This window comes from Neovison vison, chromosome 11 (genome assembly GCF_020171115.1).
Source record: "Neovison vison isolate M4711 chromosome 11, ASM_NN_V1, whole genome shotgun sequence".
In the NCBI taxonomy this organism is placed as follows: Eukaryota; Metazoa; Chordata; class Mammalia; order Carnivora; family Mustelidae; genus Neogale; species Neogale vison.
This window is the reverse complement of record NC_058101.1, coordinates 40,538,218-40,547,113: the sequence shown is the minus strand read 5'-3', so window position 1 is coordinate 40,547,113 and position 8,896 is coordinate 40,538,218.

The following is an 8,896-nucleotide window of genomic DNA, read 5'->3' as shown; positions in this document are numbered from 1 at the left end:
TATGAATCATTATTTTTTTGGTTATTTTTTCCCATTTGGAAATACATTTCACTTGTTATTTTGCCTCAGATAAGATTTTTTTCTTTCATAATTGCCCTTAGGGATTCTAATCAAAGGGGGATATCATGAGAAATACAGCACGCATTGGAACCACACACATTCAGTGTTCAGACCATTGAATAAGGAACACTGAGCAGATATATAATTAAATACAATAACAGCTGTGTTTATGACATAGGAAGAAAGATGAAAAAGTAATCCTGCTTACTCATTTAATTTTCATTTTCTTAGACCAAATATAAATCTAATTAGAATTCTGTAATGTAGTTTTAGAAATACCGTGAAATTCGATGTCAGAGTAACACCTAAACGAGTTCTAGACATCAAAAACAAACCTGAATATAGGAAACACTACATAGTTTTGAATATCCATCCACTCATTTATTCATTCATTGTTCTTATTTACTCAATTTTTCAATATTTACCTGATCCTTTATTGAAAAACATTATACTAGCTATTATGATAAACAGGTACAAAGCAGGGACAGGACATGCCCTCTGAAATGAAATAAATCCATTAGCCAAAAATGCTATTGACAGGCTACAAAATGGGGTGCCTGGGTGACTCGGTCAGTTAAGTATCTGCCTTCAGCTCAAGTCATGATCCTAGGGTCCTGGGATTGAGCCCTGACAGAGAATCTGCTTCTCCCTTTCCATTTGCATGTCCCCCACTTGTGCTCTCTCTGTGTCTGTATCTTTCTCCCTCTCTGTCAAATAAATAAATAAAATCTTTAAAAAAAGAAAGTCTACAAAAATGGACATGACTTTCAAATTTGTTAATTAATATTTTATAGTTTGGTCCTGAATTAATTAAACAATTTTATGTTGTTAACCTCTAGATTTACTATCTTGTAACGTCTTGTATTTGGGGTGCCAGATGAAAAGTATATTTTAGTATTAGCAATAAATACTTTGAATGGAGAATCTGCTTTTTGCCAGCACTACATGAATAAATAATATAATTGCTTTGACACTCTACTTTTCTGTAAAAAAATAAAGACCACCACGTAGTTTTAAAGAATAGTCTCACTTTTTCTGGAATAAAGGATTCAGCAACTTTCCAATTTCCTTTTTCAGAGATGATAATAATAGTGAAAGCCACAGGAGTAAATATTCTCAAATTTACCATGATTTGATGTGCAGTTTCTTATATACTTTGAACAATGGAAGAGGCCTGGATGGAGTGCTTTAAAGAATTACAGTTTTAGGGGTGACTGGGTGGCTCAGTTGGTTAGGCATCTTCCTTTGGTTCAGAACATGATCCCAGGGATCTGAAATTGAGCCCTGTGTCAGGCTCCCAGCTCTGTAAGGAGCTTGCTTCTCCCTCTGGCCCTCTTCCCTGCTACTTCTCTCTCTCTCTCTCTCTCTCTCACGGCTTCTCTCTTTCTGAAATAAGTAAATAAAATCTTTAAAAAAAGAGAATTGCAGTTTTATATGGATTAAATATGGGAGGGTAAAGAAATAAAAGGGTTTGATCAGCTCTGATAAGGGGTTTATAAGAAGGAACAGAATATGATCAATTAGAGTGGATTGGAGGCTTGGAGGATGAATGTATGCAGCTTTTAGAAAACAATTAAAGATCTTTAGAAGAAGTCTATAAGAACGTTAATGAAGGGGCACCTGGGTGGCTCAGTGGGCTAAAGCCTCTGCCTTCAGCTCAGGTCATGATCCCAGGGTCATGGGATGGAGCCCCACATCAGCCTCTCTGCTCAGCAGGGAGCCTGCTTCCTCCTATCTCTCTGCCTGCTGCTCTGTCTGTCAAATAAATAAATAAAATCTTAAAAAAAAAAAAAAGAACGTTAATGAAGTCAGTGACAGAGAACAAGAGATGATAACCGTTTAGTCAATAAAACGAATTTAAATACATTATTTCATTTAAATTCAATAACTTCTAAAAATACACAAGTCATACTTTATCATCTAAGAAAAAACTCTTAGGTAAAAACCATGAAGACAAGAATTAAAAAACAGCTGTAATCTCATCCTTGAAATATGTCCTTCATTAGTATTTTGATGTTTGCTTCTCCTTAGATATTTTTATTCAGCAGAAAAATGTGAGCACTTTCTCTTAAGTTTTATAAAAAATGGCATCAGTCTTTAGCTACAGTTTGAATTCAGATTGTTTAACTTATTTTTTTACCAACCAATTTTTTTTCCTTTTTTTTTTCTTTTTAAGAGGCATAACTTTACTGTGATTGCCCCTTATAATCTTTATTGGAAGGTGGCAATACATAGGTTTGTGATTTCTGCAGTGTGTATAACGGAAGTTCTAATATCAATTCTTTTTTTTTTTTAAAGATCTTATTTATTTATTTGACAGAGAGAGAGAAAGAGAGAGCATGCGCACAAGCAGACAGAGCAGCAGGCAGAGAGGGAGGAGGAAGCAGGCTCCCCGCTGAGAAGAGAGCCCCATGCGGGGCTCAATCCCAGAACCCTGAGACCATGACCTGAGCCGAAGGCTCAACCCACTTAACCCACTGAGCCACCCAGGCGCCCCTCTAATATCAATTCTTATATTAACCAAAACAAAAAACAAAAAAAACCTTTTTATTTTAGTATTCTAACTCAGTCTGTTAAAGTTCCAAATTGTTAGTTTGCATTATAAATTGGCCTAAACTAATTTGTTTTTCAGATTTATGAGACTTTTTGAATAACCATTAGTAGCTTCCAGTAAGTTTGAGCTGAACATTTTCTCTTCAAAAACTTACCCCTACATGGGATGTTACAATAAAAAGTCTTAGATCAAATTTTGTCACACTTAGAAGCAAGCAATCATGTATGAACACATGAACACCTACACACATGAATGCAACCTTTTCTGCAAAACCTGGTAAAGCCTGTATTTTCTGCCTTTTAGGCAATCAGCTAAGTCCCTTGCCTGATAAGTCTTTTTTCAGGATTATTTATCCTTTGGAGAGAATCAGATTAAAAAATTATCTATTCTAACGAAGAAGGGATAGGATCTGAAGGCTTGTATTCCATTCCGAACTGGACTGTTAAGTACACTAGATTCTTTCACTTTTCTAATCAGAAAGGAAATTTCTACTAATATTTCTTCATTATCTGAATAGTTTTACCACTGCTATTTTACTAGTGAAAGATCATTTCTAATAATCATTGTGCTAATTTATGAGCCCTTTAATATTGAGTGGATATAAAGGGAGTTCTAATATTTATAGTTTAGAATTTGATTTTTTTAAATGCCATATCAGACCAGTATGGCAATAATCTGTATCTGTATTTATCATTATTTTTATCTTCATATTTATATATAGACATATGCCCTTGATATTGAAATATTTTATATTGAATTATAGATACATAAAACTTATTGTTTAGTTTTGGTCCTTTAGGCTAGTTGACACTTTCACTTAAAATAGTCATTGTTGTCATATACAAAGCTATACTCTTCCTGTGACTTCCCAAGAATATTTTAGTTTGTACCAAGACAAATTCCACTCCCTAAGATTTTTATTAATGTGGCATCTTATATCCACCTTTCCATGAACATTGTTCAGCAAACCAAGATCCCTATTTAGAAGAACTCTTGTCTAGTTGCTGGGCATACTCTTGTTGGACAGCCCCCTGCTGTAAGCTATTTCAAGAGGTCCCTAAGGACAGCCACCTTAGCCAATGGCACCCTGCCTTCTTGGGGTGCGCATTCTAACTATAGAGCCAACCTAGGGGTTGGTTGACACAGTCATTGCACCTCACTGTTGTCAATTTCCCCATCTAGACAAATTCCGCTTCTTTCTTCTTTCTTCTATAGGTGTTGATCCCATGGACAATCCATATTTTTATCTTTCCATGTAACCTAATATATGATCTGCTACTTTGCCATTGTTGCATATTCATAAACCAATGCATGAAGTTAAAACTGTCACTTCAATTATAGTATATTAGCATCTGGTTTCCCTATAGTGTTCCATGTCCTTCTCCTGTAAGCTTCCGTATTTTTCTACTGGGATCAACACAGGTTTTTTTTTATAGATTTATTTATTTATTTTAGAGGAAGGGGAGAGGCAGAGGGAGAGAAAGAGACAATCCCAAGCAGAGTCCTCACTGAGCCCCACACAGGCTCATTTCCACTACTTCAAGATCACGACCTTCAATGAAACCAAGAGTCTGATGCTCAACCAAGTATGCCACCCAGATGCCCCTCAACACAGAGCTTTTTGAAAGCTGGGGTAATTTTTTTTTTCCTTCCCTGATGGCGTACTGTAATTTTCTGTTACAGCCAGGTATGTACTTTTTAAATTTAATTCTAGCATTATTATTATTATTTCTATTTTGGAGATATGTAAAGAAGTTAAAAAATTCTTTTGCTGATCATCCAGTAAGTTAATATCTGACCTGGAATAATTTTGTATAGAATATATGTTAATGATTAAGAAGTCATAAAATCAATTCAAATATTTTTGTGCATGTGCACACACACATATTCACATCACACAACCACAATACACAAAATATAATATAATACACATGCATATACATATACATGTACAGGTACACATACAGGTATACATTCGTATGTGTTCAAGATACAGGAGTTTTCAAGGAATGTCAATTTTTTCCACATAATTTTAGAATTAACTGATAAATACTAAAACAGAGGTAAGATAAGAATATCGACTTTATTAGTGATACATGTTCGCTTGAAATATATGTCTCAGATATACACTAAATGGATTTTCTAACCCACTAAAAAATAATGGACAACAGACTAGGCTGTCTATTCCACACAAGTCAACTTTCTTAAAAGAAAATGAGAACAGAGCTGACTGATCTGAGCATGTTGACTCTCAGAGTTTGAGTTCAAAGAAGTTTCTTTACATGGAACATAAGAAGTCAAGTATAATTGTATGTTTTTGTGTATGTACATGCATGTATTTTTATAGACATAAAACTCCTCCCCATGTTTTCAGCATTCTTCATTTTGTTTCAAGATTTCTTATTAATATAGTTTGATGCAGCCTAATTAAAAGGACTTTGTTAGCATAAGAATATATACATTACTTTATGAAACATCTAACACTTGTCTTTTTTTAGTGTTAATTATGTGAATTCACAGTATCCTTAAAACATGTTACAAACCACTTCTCTCAGTTATAAGCAGATTAAAAGTTAAAAGAATGTCAGTGAGCAACATGATGGCTTTTGTTCATGACCACAGATTTTAAAAAGCAAAATGATTTTTGAACAAAAGTAATTGGAAAGATAAAACCTGATTAATTCACACAGTGGGTTTTGGTGAACTGTGACTATATTAACATCAAAATATATATTTATTCCTCAACAATTATTGATTCTTTACTATATGCCAGATACTTTAGTTATTACTAAGAAGACAAGAGTAAAGCATTTAATGAGCTATGTTACAGAAATAAAGGATTATAATATATCTGGTAAATGTTGAGAAGATTCTTCTCAGCAATGCTTATTTCCTATTATGTTATAAAAGGAAAGTAGTCTACTTCTTTCTGAACAAGGGGAGTTTTGAAATGAACATGACCATAATCTTTCCACCCCTCACTCTTCCAGAAAGTAGTAGCAATACTAATCTGAATGATTAGAATCTAGGATGCTCACTGGGACATGTTTTTACTAGGAGATAGGACCACTGACTTGTAAGGTCATGGGACCTATTACATTAACTCTTCTGTCAGAAACCGGATATTAATCAAATGTTCAATACTCTAAGCCACTGGATAGTAGCTAATTGGTCTGAATCAACCACACAGAGTGACCTCATCCCACTCCTTATGGTCTACTTTAGGCATGGAGTAACATGCTGTGGTCTTTGACCTGTTTTACTAAGAAGCACTGTAGGCTTAGGGTTTATTGAAAATTTTCCTGTGTGATAATAGAGCCAATAGTTTGGGTTATTGGATTTCATCTTTTTCTTTTCTCTTTATATTTTATTAGTTAGAAGGGATAATGATTTCCAAGAGAAAAAAATGTGTAGTGATGAATGTTAAGTAGACTTATTGTGATGATTATTTTATTATGTAGAAAAATATTAAATTATGTCATATACCTGAAACTAACAAAATGTTGTATGTCAGTTATATATCAAAAGAAGAGAGCATGGATGATTTGAATCTCAAATTACAACATATTAGGGGACAGCAGGTACTCAGTGGGTACCCCAGTAGGTACCCTTACCCTAAAGGGTAAGGGTAATATTTGAATGTGTGTCTCTTATTTTAAGTAAGGTGACACCACCACCACCACCCCCGCCGCCGAAGAATCTCAGCTTTGAGAGCCAGAAGTATCTGGAAATGATTACAGACCTTAAATGACAGGCAAGTTATTTTTAATTTTAATGATAAGAATTAACATTCATTAAATGCTTACCATTGGCCAGGTTTTATGCTAAATGCTTTACATAGAATATATCATTTACTTCTCATAGCACCTGAATAAGGATAATAATATTAGCAGTAGCATTTTAACAAATATTTCAAATGTCCTAAGGCTATTCCAAGTGATATACTTAAACTATCACATTTATTCCCAGAAGAACTCTATGATGTACCTGAACACTATTATTATTTCCATCTAACAGATGAGATACTGGAGGCATGAGATCCTAAATAAATCGCCAAAAATCACACAGATATTACTTCTAATATATTCTGATACCAAAGACTCTATTATAGAATATGATTCATTATAAACTCTCATGAACAGAAAACTGTAGTGTGATAGTTAATCTTAGCTTTTGAAATGTCAGTGAGAAAACCAGGAAGTATCAGAGGATGGAGAAAAGCAGGAAACCACTTGGAGAACTGGAAGGCCAAACCAGTCTTATGTGAAAGGAAACAGAAATGGCACCAGAATAATATATCTGGAACTAACAGCTTTCAAATGTGGAGCGAGGAAAGAGGAAGATATTTTATTCATGACAAAATCAGTGAGGATTACTCGGGCTCAGAGAACTCTAGCAGAGGGGAAAAGGAAGATCTCAGAGGGTAAACAAAACTGTTTCCCAGAGGGAGGTCCTCTCCAAAAAGTTTTTGAGAAACTTTTTTTTTTTTTTTTAAGATTTTATTTATTTATTTGACAAAGAGAAATCACAAGCAGGCAGAGAGAGAGAGAGGAAGAAGCAGACTCCCTGCTGAGCAGAGAGCCCGATGCAGGACTCAATCCCAGGACCCTGAGATCATGACCTGAGCCAGAGGCAATGGCTTAACCCACTGAGCCACCCAGGCGCCCTGAGAAACTATTTCTTAGAGCTAAGATAGGAAGTCAGCAATGGAAAAACAAAGAAATTCTATTACATGACTAAGATAGTTACATTTGGTATTTATATCAGATTCGAGTGGAACTGTGAAGGAAAGACTGGGAATTCCAGGTAGACTTTCTCAAACAAGGATCATTAAGTATAGAAGTTGTTGATAGAAACACACATTTAAAAAGCACAAGGTGAACTGACAACTGTGTAACAAGTTCCAAAACTAAGTTAAAATTTGGACTGATGGAAGTTTGCCCAGTGTAGACATATGCTACAAAGTCAGGTATAAATGTTGGGATTTTTTTCACTAATAGACACTTTGTGTTGGCTTTGATATCATTATTTTATGTTATAGAAAATTTATTAAGTTATTTTTGACTTAATGTGTTATCAAAGCTTGTGCTTTTCTCCTAAATAATTAAGAAAAAATATCCTCACCTTCAAGAATTCTGTATAGTTAACAAATGTATAGATTAAAGTGGGTCTAAGGGAGAGGAGAGGGCAGTACTCAAAGTGTGAGAGCAGAAGAAATGAACCTGATAAAGCAATAGAGATAATAGAGGCCACAGACCTATCAGATATAGAACCTATCAGGTGTAGAACATCTGTTCTATATTTGGACAGGCGTTCCCCAGAGAAACAGAATTAGTAAGTATTTTTATATAGTACATATATAAATACATATAATAAATGTTTATATTAAAATAAAATATTTTATTTACAATATGCTTATATAAATATTTATAATACTTAATATACACTTAAAGAAATTTATTATGACAAATTAGCTCATGCATTTATGGAGACAGAAGTCCCATAGTGTGCCAAGCAAGCCAGAGACCCAGGAAAGCTAGTGGTATAATTCAGTTCAAGTCCAAAGCCCTAAGAATTAGGGAACCTGAGGGTTTAAATCCCAGTCAAAAGACGAGAAGATGAGTTGAGACGTACTCATTCGAGCAGCTAAGCAGGAAGGAAAAAAACAAATGAGTAAATACCTTCCTCTGCTTTTGTTCTGTTTGGGCTATCAAAAGATTTTATAATGCCCACCTAACTGAAGAGGGTGTTCTATTTTGCTGTTACCAATTCAAATGTTAATATTAAGAAATGAACACAGAATCACTCAAAACTGATCTGGGCTCCTCATGTGCAGTGAAGTTGACAGATAAAATTCACCAGTGTTATCAGTATTAGTATTAATTGTTGCTACAGTAATATTGTTTAGCAAGCTATTCTAAATCTCAGTGGCTTACAATACAATCATCCATTCTATGGGTTAATTGTGGTTCCCTTGACATAGGATTGCTTTGACTGGTTAATCTTACTTTAGATTGTGGATCCATTGCCTTGCACTAGACTACAACTTGTTTTGCCCTGAGCCTAGACGGAAGTGGCTATCTTGGACATATGCTTCTCATAGCATAAAACTGGATCACAAACCTATTCAAGGACTTTATTTGGAAAACCTGTATTAATATTGTGTTAGTCAAAGCAAGACAAATATCCAAGCCCAGTATCAATGGGATAAGGGTATACTCTCTACTGAGTGGGAGAAAGAAAAACAACTTATTTACTAAGCAATGATCTAATAGGTTAAAA